Here is a 12270-nt window from a genome sequence, read left to right as displayed (position 1 = left end):
ACCATGTTAGCCAGGATGGTCTCGATCTCCTGACCTCATGATCTGCCTGCCTCGGCCTCCCAAAGTGCTGGGATTATAGGCGTGAGCCACCATGCCCAGCCAGGACCACTCTCTTATGCCTCCTGTCAAAACTCTCTAAAACTCCCTGGGGTCCAATCCCTCTTGGTTTAATCTTCTGTCACCTCTGTCATCTCTATCCCACCTGGCTCATCAGGGAGGTACAGGAAGCTGAAGAAAAGGATGTCCCTCAGAATTCACTGGAGGAATATTCTGCCACTTGTTCAATTTGCCGTGACCCTTCTGACTCCCCCTGCCTCAGAGGTGTGCCAAAATCACACCTGAGGAAGAGAAAGTCGACTCTGCTCTGGATGTAGGCAGTGAATCTTCACATTACAAAGGGGAAGAGGAAGTGCTAAACATTCTCCCAGGTAGCCTCTATATTCTTCGTCCTTTGTACCTCTGCCTAGGCTGAGAAAGTTCAACTCTGAGGACAGGGCCTATAGATACATATTGGTTTGAATCAGGAAGTAGGATTAAATATTAAACACAAATATCAGGTGGGTCAGGGGGCTTCCCTCTCCTCCTCAGCCCGTGCCATACTTTAGTCTCCCTGGCCCCAGTATCAGGTTATTGGGTCCCATGCAGGTGTGATAAACTCATACCCACCTGTGTACAGGAGGTATACAGGAGGCACCTGTCAGACCTCCTATCTTGGATCCAATGCCTCTTGTCCCCTGCAGTGATGTAATTTGTGACCCTGAACAATGTCCATGGAGTTTCTATACCTATTCAAGGCCATTGGCAGCCTTTCCTATAGATTTGGAGACGTTGTTTCCCTGGGTTCACTGCTCTCAGGCCCAGTCTCTATCTCCTTTAAGTGGGCTTATGTTAGCTTAGCAGTTACCTCGAAACCAGTACATAAACACTTCTATCTTTACCTTGCTTATAAGTTTCCATAAAGCAAGGCTGGGCCCTGAGTTTTCCACTCTACTCATGGGCAGTGTTTCTGTGTAACATCGCAGAATCTCTTTTATGCAAGGGTTTTTAGAATATATCCATCAGTTCAGTCTTGTGTGTAAACTCCTCTAAATATTCAACAACAATGACATCTGATGAGACAGGACAGCATCACAGCAACACTTCTAGAAATTAGGCCAGTTTCTAAGATCTTGGGGAAAAAGTTTTGTTTAACTCTTTAACAGGCTTAGGTCAGAGGATATGGAATTATGATGTACCAGAAGAGGAAGATTCGGCCCCACGGACCTGGAAAGCAGGCCCATCTACTTCTCCTAAGACTTAACCTAGGGCATCCTAGACACTTTCTGTGAGAATACCATATTCTGATGCTGGGAATGTTTATGTCCTTGTGCTATGATTGGACACTGATTTGGTCATGTGTGGAGTATAATTTGCTTAATGTGACCCGCTTATTTGCAGAAAATCAAAATGATAATGAAGAAGAGGAAAGGAAACAGCCAGTGTCTCCCAGGTAACTCTGATTTGTGGGGTGTTAGTTCAATAGTGACATCTGGAGACTGAAGACCCAGTGAAAAATAGGAAATGATGAATAGAAGTTTTTAAATTTTTTTTTATTTTTTGAGATGGAGTCTCGCTCTGTCACCCAGGCTGAAGTGCAGTGCGTGATCTCAGCTCCCTGCAACCTCCGCCTCCCAGGTTCAAGTGATTCTCTTGCCTCAGCCTCCCAAGTAGCTAGGATTACAGGCATCTGCCACTACGCCTGGCTAATTTTTTATATTTTTAGTAGAGACGGGGTTTCATCATGTTGGCCAAAATGATCTCGATCTGACCTCCTGATATGCCCACCTTGGCCGCTCAAAATGCTGTGATTACAGGCATAAGCTACCGTACCTGGCCGAATAGAAATATTTTATCCATTTGGTCATGTACGAATTATTCTTTTGAACAATTTTTTTTTATTACTGTGGTACTCATATAGATTTCAATTTCTTTCTTTCTTTCTTTCTTTTTTTTTTTTTGACAGAGTCTCACTCAGTCATCTAGGTAGAGTGCAGTGGTGCAATCATGGCTCACTGCTGCTTCGACCTCCCTGGCTCAAGTGATCCTCCTGCCTCAGCCTGGTTTCAATTGCTTAATCTCTCTCAAGCATAGTAATCTACAATCAGTTGACCCAAGTGAACTCACCAAACTCATGGATTTCCTGATGTCACCTGTCCTCTTCCATGTGGTTAAATCCAGGGTGAGATAACTGTTTGGTGTCAGCATGTTGGCAAGTATTTGAACACAAGAGAAGAAACTTGAAAAAAAACAAAACAACTCCACATTATGTCAAAATATGAGAATTTTGTTTCTCTTTTCCCATGAGTTTCTAATCTGGGCAATTCACTGAACACATGCTATCTCTGTCTCTCTCTATCTTTCTCTCTCTCTCAACATCTGATGGCAGCCACACTCTGTCCCACCATGAAGAGAATAATTTGTACCTTTTATTGGGTCAGCCCCTTTGCTTTCTGCAACCGTTGCCTTATGCCTTCCATCAAATCCATCTAGGAGTCTCTGGTCCCTGGCCCCCTTGAATTAACCTCAGACCTTCAGTCTAACCTACCCCACGAGTCTCAGCAGGGAGATGCCACAGGTGGCAGAGCAGGAAGTCCCCTGAAAGTTATGGGATGGATGTTGTTTGACTCCTTTGATTCCTGCTGACCTGTCTGGCTCCCATCTGTCTTACAGAAGCACCTTGTACTCATTTGAGGACCAGCAAGTCCGCTTGGCTCCTGATGAGGGAGGAGTGCTCCACTGTCAATGTGATAAACATCCAAATGATGTCTCAGGTAGACCTCATAATCCTTGCACCCTGAGCCCCAGCGTGGGCTTAGAGAGTCATCAATGTGCCCAGGAATCATAGACACAAGTTGTTTTGAATCAGATTCTAGAGTTGAATTTGAAACACTGACATGGGTTGGGTCTGTGAGCTCTGCTCTATTCCTTGTCTCGGGCCATGCCTGTGTCATCTTGGGCCCACTGTCAGGATATTGGACCCAAGACAGATGTGACAAATTCACACCAACCTGTGCAGCATATATCCAAGAGGTGTCTGTGAGATGTCTTAATCTGAATAACATTTATCTTGCCAGCTATTATTGTGTTCCTTATAAATTTCTTTTCCCAACCATGTCCCTTGAAGTTCTATGACTACCCAAGGTCAGTGGCATCTTTGTCTACCTTTCTGTGGAAGATGGCACCAAGGTTTCATTGAACCCAGGCCCATTCTCTGTCTTTGATGTTGGCTTGTTGTAGCTAAGCGGGCCATTGCCTTGCTGGCATGTTTCTGGAAGCAAGACTGAGCACTGTCACTCCTAGATGCCCAAATAGCCAATGTTACCGTGTAGCTTCAGAGATTAATTTTGATTCAAGGGTCTGTAGATTCCCTCTACCCTTCCAATTTCAGTGTTTAAAATGCTCTAAGCTGTGAACAATCTGGGTATTTGATGAGAGAAGGCTAAATATTGCAGTTTCCTTTCTAGAAAACATCTGGGGGTATTTGCTTTGAATTGGTATGAAAAAATATTGCTTACCTGTTTGCACAGTCTCAGGACAGATCATATTGAGATAATGGTCTACAAGAATAGAGAGATTTCACCCCTAGGCTCAGGGAAACCCAAGACATTTCTATCCTGACAGGACCTCAGGCCTCCCGAAACATTTCTCTCACAGTGTCCTCTTCTCACACTGAGGAGACTGATGGCTCTGTGTTAGGATTGGATGGTGGATTATTCATGGGTGTAGGAGAATCTGCTTAATTTGTCTCTCCCTGTCTGAAATTATTTACAGAACTTAAACATAACAAAGAGGAGGTCCAAGACCCATCATGCCCCAGGTAATTCTAAGGAATTGAAGACAGTTAATTCAGTGTGGACATCTAGAGATTCCAGATGCAGGAAAAAACAGAACATGCTGAATGTTTGTTCCATCTATTCAGCCAATCATGAAATATTTATGTTATTAGCATTGCCTGTTTTCATTGTATACTGTATTTATATTATCCCCTCTTATTGATTCCTCTCAATTGTACTAACCTGTCTTCAGTTGACTCAGTTGAACTGATCTATCACAGGTGTTTTCTGCAGTCCCCTTTTCTATTCTTATTGCTTAATGTGAATTGGAGATGCACATCTGATGGCTGTGTCTTGGTGTTACCATGTATGCAAGTGTATGATAGCATGAAAGTGAATGAAAAACTTCATATCATGCTACGATATTGAGAAAAAGAGATGGTGAAGATACAATATCGCTAAGATTCTAGGAAGACTCAAGAGCCCGTGTTCATGTTGCCACTGCATGCTGCTTTCAACACAATTTATGCAAAAGTGCTGAATGCACCTTGATGTCCCTCCATGTGCACTGTGTGTCATGGCCATTTCGTACAGGGATCATTCCATCTCGTTCGTCCTCAGCTCATTGTCTGCCCACTGCACTGAGCCTCTGCTGCACTCTCTCTTCTGCCCCATAGGAAGGATTTTTCTGTTTCTCTGAGGGGCCTGCCCTTTCCTTTCTCTGGCCTTTCCTGGAGGCCTCCCTTTAGTCAGCTGGGCACTGTGGTTTTGGTTCCCTCTGGTGTTTATCTTCAATCTTCTCCACCCTCCAGGCTCAGCAGGCAGTTCCTGGAGGTAGAAGAGCGGGATGTTTCAGAAGACTCACTGGATGAAGGTTACTTGACTCCTTCGATTGAACATAACCTGTCTGACTGCCACCAGCCTTATAGGAGCATCTTGTGCTCATTGGAGGAACAGCTCGCCTGCTCTGCTCTGGATGTAGCCTATGAGTACTCCACCCTGAAGGTCATAAAGTTCCACTGGTCTCCCTCCCAGGCAACCTCTATATATTTTTGTTTCTGCAGTTTGTACAGGCTGAGACATGACATTCTGCACTTAGATTGTTTTGAGCCTGGCTCTTGGATCTAGTTTTAAATACAGACATCCAATGGGTGGAACTTTCCTCTCCTCTTGTCTTAGGTGACTCCTGTGTCACCCAGCTCCTTCTCACAAGAGTGGATTGTGGGCATCAAGACAGGCTGGTGTGGAGAATGGTAAGGTGCAACTGTAAATGCTTGGCTACCAATAGCTCAGCTGAAGACTTCTTTTAAAAAATGTTTTTAATTTTTTAAAATTTATTTTACTTTAAGTTCCAGGAAACATGTGCGGAATGTGCAGGTTTGTTACATAGGTACAGGTGTGCCACGGTGGTTTGCTGCATCTATTGATCTATCCTTTATGTTCTCTCCCCTCCCCTCCCCCGCCACCCCACCATAAGCCCTAGTGTGTGTTGTTCCCCTCCCTGTGTCCATATGTTCTCATTGTTTGACTCCCACTTATGAGTCAGAACATGTGGTATTTGGTTTTCTGTTCCTGTGTTAGTTTGCTGAGGATGATGGCTTCCAGCTTCATCCATGTCTCTGCAAAGGACATGATCTTATTCCTTTTTATGGCCACATAGTATTCCATGGTGTATATGTACCACATTTTCTTTATCCAATATCATTGATGGCCATTTGGGTTGGTTCCATGACTTTTCTATTGTAAAAGTGTGGCAATAAACATACGCATGCATGTGTCTTTACAGTAGAATGATTTATATTCCTTTGGGTATATACCCAGTAATGGGATTGCTGGGTCAAATCGTATTTCTTATTCTAGATCCTTGAGGAATTGCCATACTGTCTTCCAGAATAATTGAACTAATTTACATTCCCACCAGCAGTGTAAAAGCATTCCTATTTCTCACAGCCTTGCCAGCATCTATTGTTTCTTGACTTTTTAATAATCGCCATTCTGACTGGCGTGAGATGGTATCCCATTGCAGTTTTGATTGCATTATTCTATGAGCTTTTTTTCCTATGTTTTTTGGCCACATAAATGTCTTCTTTTGAGAAGAGTCTATTCATATCCTTTGCTCACTTTTTGATGGGGATGCTTGTTTTTTTCCTGTAACTTCGTTTAAGTTCCTGGTAAATTCTGGATATTAGATCTTTGTCAGATGAGTAGATTGCAAAAATTTTCTCCCATTCTGTAGGTTCACTCTGATGATAGTTCCTTGTGCTGTGTAGAAGTTCTTTAATTAGATCCCATTTGTCAATTTTGGCTTTTGTTGCAATTGCTTTTAGTGTATTCATCATGAAGACTTGGCCCATGCCTATGTCTTGAATGGTATTGCCTAGGTTTTCTTCTAGGGTTTTTATGGTTTTGGGTTTTACATTTAAGTCTTTAATCCAGCCTGAGTTAATTTTTGTATAAGGTGTAAGGAAGGGGTTGAGTTTCAGTTTTCTGCATATGGCTAGCTAGTTTTCCCAGCACCATTTGTTGAATAAGAGATCCTTTCCCCATTGCCTGTTTATGTCAGGTTTGTCGAAGATCAGATGGTTGTAGATGTGTGGTATTATTTCTGAGGTCTCTGTTCTGTTCCATTGGTCTATATGTCTGTTTTGGTACTAGTACCGTGTTGTTTTGGCTACTGTAGCCTTGTAGTATAGTTTGAAGTCAGGTAGTGTGATGCCTCCAGCTTTGTTCTTTTTGCTTAGAATTGTAGCTGAAAACATTGTTATGATAAGACATCTTTCTTTGACGAAAGTATGTTGCTAGTTGCATTTCCTGAACAGCGCCCCTCACTTTTCTCTGGTCGTCCACTTGTGCTGGCAGTTTTGTCCAATTATTTTGGAGGTCTGTTTTCATGATTCCTATGTCCCAGGCCAGTTTCTTGACTTCCTCTGAGGTGGCTGCCCTCCATCTGAAGCAGACTAGTGTCCCATCCTCCATGCATGGCCACAGCTTTCATTCTCTGTAGAGCACCAGTGACTTTTTCCATGTGTGGGTTTGTAATTTCAATCATGTGTCTGGTCTCAGTGTCATAAGGTCATGTAAACCATCAACAACCACTGTCCATGATGAGGTGGTAGCCTAGCTGAAGAGCAAAGCCCAGTGGTTCCTATCCCCATGATCTCCAGAAGATCCTTCCTGTTGAGTGGCTGTCCCATGGGGCAGCAGCTTCAGAGGGTGTGTGGAGAAAAAATCCAATTTTCATTTCTTCTCACTCATTTCATTTTTTGGACTTCTGGGAGTTGCATCTGGATTGTAGGGCATTTTACCTATCAAATCATCTTGTAGTGGGAGCAAATAACTCTGTGATGCCCTCCAGTATATTTCAGTATGTTGTAATGAAAAAATCAGTTAAAACATTTGTCCTCCATCCTCTTTTGGTGGGTAAGGGTCTTTTGTGCTAGGATCATTCTGTTTTCTGTTTCTCCTTGAGGTTCAAAGAAGCAAAGGCTTTCCCCAGGATCATAGGGATTCATGAAATGGGTGAAATACACATTTACCTTGCCTCTGTCATGTGCCATGCCCCTTGCCAAGCGAGCTCTGTGTATGCTTGTCTCTGGTCCATTCAGTGTTCAAAGGGCGCCACACTCTCTGTAGTGGCAAGGCCTGTACATGGATGCTACTGTCCCTTACCCAAGCCTTGAATCTGAGAATAGCCCTGCCCCCATCCACACACAGCTGGTGCCCGCTCTCACCATTTCAGGGTCTGAGCACAAGCCCACTCATCCTGGCTTAGCCTTTCCTCTCAAGACAGAGCCCATGGCCCAGAGACCTGTGGATTGCCTAACCCAATCCACCTGCTTGGACACTGGATCACTCTTCCTGGGGGCCTGATGTTGGGCCTAAACTCCAAGCCACTACCACCTCAGCCAGCAACTACCTGCAAGAATCACCTGGGGGCCTGAAGACTGGCCCACCCAGCCCACTGCACTCACTGCCAGCATCAGTGCACACTGCTCAGGACGCAGACAAGCATCTTGCCACTGCTACTGCCATTGCCCATGCCATGCCAACTGCCCAGGAGCTCAAGAACCCACCCACCAATCCAACCCACTGCTTCCATTACCTGCATTTGAGCAAGTCAGTTGGAGGCTCAAGAATTGCCCCCCTGGTAACTGCTAAAACAGGTGCCAGTATATACTGCTCTGGGGCACAAAGATAGGCATGCTGACCAGGTTTGGTGTCTCAAGCCTGTAATCCCAGTGCTTTGGGAGGCTGAGATGGGAGAAGAACTTGCAGCCAGGAGTTTGAGACCAATCTGGACAACAAAGTGAGACCCCATGTATACAAAAATTTATTTTTAAAATTAGCCAGGTGTGGTGGTGCACACCTATAGTCTTAGCTACTTGGGATGCTGAGGTGGAAAGACTGCTTGAGTTCAGGATTTTGAGGATGCAGTGAGCTATGATTGCACCATTGCACTCCAGCCTGGGTGACAAAAACCCTGCTTCTAAAAAAAGATAGGCATGCTCAGTCCACCACTGCCACCACTGGGGCCTGAAGACTGGCCCACCTGGCATCCCACTCCCCATCAAAACTTCACCACAGCTTTCACTAATAACCACACCCTATGTTACTGAAGAAGTCACAGATACCAGTGGCACTGTTTATAGCCAAGAAAATCAGACAAGGACTACACTACTGTGTGCACCCAGAATGAAAGCCAAAGTACCCTACCCAGCAAAACTGTAGATACGTATTCAGGAAAAAGTCCTCCCATATGAAAATAAATTCAAATATAGGAAGAAGTGACTATTAGAACAGATGCACAGATGTCAATATAAGGAGACAGGGAACACAACAAAGCAAGGAAATATGACACTTTCAAAGGAATACAATAATTCTCCAGTAATAGACCTTAATCAAAAATAAATTTTTGGAATCTCAGATAAAGAATTTAAAATATTTATTATAAAGCTCAGTGAGATACAAGATAATTCTGAATAATAATACAAAGAAATCAGAAAAACAATTCAGGAGAATGAGAAAGTTACCAAAGAGATAGATATTTTGAAAAATAATCATACAGAAATTCTGGAAATGAAAAATAAATTGAAGGAAATACAAAATACATTTGAAAGCTTCAACAATAGCCTAAATCAGAGAGAAGAATATCAGAACTTGAAAAGAGGTCTTGTGAAATAATCCAGTCAGACAAAAATAAAGAAGAATTTTAAAAAATGAGCAAAGCCTTTATGACATTTGAGACAACATAAAATGATCAAATATTTGAATTATAGGTATCTCCAAGGAAGAAGAGACAAAGAAAGAACTAGAAAACCTATTTAATGAAACAATAAATGAAAACTTCCTGTATTAGTCAGGGTTCTCTAAAGGGACAGAACTAATGGGATAAGTGTATATATGAAGGGGAGTTTATTAATTATTATTGTGTATTGACTCACACAATCACAAGGTGAAGACCCACAATAGGCCATCTGCAAGCCAAGGAGCAAGGAAGCCATTTTGAGTCCCAAAACCTCACAAGCAGGGAAGCCAACAGTGCAGCTTTCAGTATGTGGCCAAAGGCCCGAGAGCCCTTGGCAAACCACTGGTATAAGTCCAACAGTCCAAAATCTAAGGAATTTGGAGTCTGATGCTCAAGGACAGGAAGCATCCAGCATGGGAGAAAGATGAAGTGTCAAGTTGACAGTCAGTATTAACCATCACACTTCCCAAGTGTACCAAGATATTTAGACATTCAGATACAGGAGTCTCAGTGATTCTCAGGGAGATACAATGTAAAAAGGTCTTGTATTAGTCCATCCTCACACTGCTATGAAAAATACCCAAGACTAGGTAATTTATAAAGAAAAGAGGTTTAATTGACTCTCAGTTCCCCTAAGGCAGGGGAGGCCTTAGGAAACTTACAATCATGACAGAAGGCACCTCTTCACTGGGCAGCAGGAGAGAGAATAAGCACTGAGTGAATCCTCTTATAATACCATCAGACCTCATGAGAACTCACTATCATTAGAACAGCATGGAGAAATTGCCCCCATGATTTAATTATCTCCACCTGGTCTTGCCCTTGACACATGGGGATTATTATAACTCAAAATTGAAAAAAAAATAGTTACTTCCTAGATATAATGGAAGTACAGGCATTGGGTAAATATACCTGTTCCAAAGGGGAGACATTGGCCAAAACAAAGAGGCCACAGCCCCCATGCAAGATTTGGGTGGCAACACAGCCAAGCCACATCATTCCACCCCTGGCGCCTCCCAAATCTCATGTCCTCACATTTCAAAACACAATCATTCTCTTCCAGCAGTCCCCCAAAGTCTGAACTTACTTCAGCATTAACCTAGAAGTACAGGTCCAAAGTCTCATCTGAGACAAGGCAAGTCCCTTCCACCTAGGAGCCTGTAAAATCAAAAGCAAGATAGTTACTTCTGGCCAGATGCAGTGGCTCACACCTGTAATCCCAAGACTTTTGGAGGCCAAGGTGGGTGGATCTCGAGGTCAGGAGATTGAGACCATCCTGGTCAACATGGTGAAACCCCATCTCTACTAAAAATGCAAAATTTAGCTGGGCATGGCAGTGTGTGCCTGTAATCCCAGCTACTCAGGAGGCTGAGGCAGGAGAATCACTGAAACCCAGGTGATGAGGCCAGCATCACCCTGATACCAAAACCAGAAAAGGCCACAGCAAAAAAGAAAACTACAGGGCAATATATCTGATGAACATTAATACAACATTCCTCAACAAAATACTAGCAAACCAAATCCAACAGCACATCAAAAAGATAACACACCTGGGCTGGGTGCGGTGGCTCACGCCTGTAATCCCAGCACTTTGGGAGGCCAAGGTGGGCAGATCACCTGAGGTCAAGAGTTCAAGACCAGCCTGGCCAACATGGTGAAAACCCATCTCTACTAAAAATACAAAAATTAGCCAGGCATGATGGTGGACACCTGTAATCCCAGCTACTGAGGAGGCTGAGCCAGAAGAATTGCATGAACTCAGGAGGTGGAGGTTGCAGTGAGCCAAGATCACACCACTGCACTCCAGCCTGGGCAACAGAGTGAGACTCCTTCTAAAATAATAATATAATAATAATAACAACAAAAACGAAAAAAATCCACCATAATCATGTGGGATTTATACAAGGGGTACAAGGATGGTTCAACATATATAAATCAATAAACATGATACACCATATCAACAGAATGAAGGACACAAACCGTATGATGAACTCAACAGAAGTAGAAAAAGCATTTGATAAAATTCAACATCCCTTCATGACACTCTCAAGAAATTAGGCAATGAAGGAACATACCTCAAATTAACAAAGGGCATATACAACAAATCCACAGCTAACATCAAACTGCATGGAGAAAAGTGGAAAGCCTTTCCTCTAAGAACTGGAACAAGTCACTTTTACCACTACTATTCAACATAGAACTGGAAGTCCTAGCCAGAGCAATCAGGCAAGAGAAAGAAAGAAAAGGCATCTATGTTGCAAAAGAGAAAGTCAAATTATCCCTGTTTGTTGATGAAACGATATATGATCCTATATCCAGAAAAACCTAAAGACTCTACCAAAAAACTCTTAGATTTGATGAATGAACGATGTACAAAAACCAGTCGTGTTGCTATACACCAATAATGATCTAGCTGAGAAATAAATCAAGAAGGCAATCCCAGCCAGGTGTAGTGGCTCATGCCTGTAATCCCAGCACTTTAGGAGGCTATGGCAGTAGGATTACTTAAGGCCAGGAGTTCAAGACCAGCCTGGGCAACGTAGTGAGACCCTGTATAAAAATAAAAATAGGCCAGGTGCAGTGGCTCATGCCTGTAATCCCAGCACTTTGGGAGGCTGAGGCAGGTAGATCACGAGGTCAGGAGATCGAGATCAGCCTGGCCAAAATGGTGAAACCCCATCTCTACTAAAAATACAAAAATTAGCCAGGCGTGGTGGGGCATGCCTGTAATCTCAGCTACTCGGGAGGCTGAGGCAGGCAAATCACTTGAACCCAGGAAGCGGAGGTTGCAGTGAGCCAAGATCGTGCCACTGCACTCCAGCCTGGTGACAGAGCAAGATTTCGACTCAAAAAAAATAAATAAATAAATAAAATAAAACATTAGCCAAGTGTGGTGGCCTGTGCCTGTAGTCCCAGCTACCCAGAGGCTGAGACAGGAAGATTGCTTGAACACAGGAATTCAAGGCTATAGTGAGCTGATTGCACCACTGCACTTTGGCCTAGGTGACAGAGCAAGACCCTGTCTCCATTTTTTTTTAAAAGGCAATCTCATTTACAATAGCTACAAAAAATAAAATAAAATACCTAGGAACCCATTTAACCAAGGAGGTGAAAGACCTGTACATGGAAAATTACAAGAAACCGATGACCAGAAATTGAAGAAGACATAACAAAGGAAAAATATCCCATGCTCTTGGAACAGAAGAATTAATA

General features: G+C 43.2%; 1 pseudogene; it reads left to right on the top strand.

The window, feature by feature from the left end:
- LOC105553439 overlaps positions 1–5069 on the top strand; it is an 11474-nt pseudogene extending 6405 nt beyond the window's left edge.
- The last annotated feature ends 7201 nt before the right edge of the window (positions 5070–12270 follow it).

Source organism: Mandrillus leucophaeus, unplaced genomic scaffold (assembly GCF_000951045.1).
Source record: "Mandrillus leucophaeus isolate KB7577 unplaced genomic scaffold, Mleu.le_1.0 Scaffold595, whole genome shotgun sequence".
Classification (NCBI taxonomy): domain Eukaryota; kingdom Metazoa; phylum Chordata; class Mammalia; order Primates; family Cercopithecidae; genus Mandrillus; species Mandrillus leucophaeus.
Note: the sequence above shows the minus strand (reverse complement) of the source record. Positions and strands in the feature narration are given on the sequence as shown.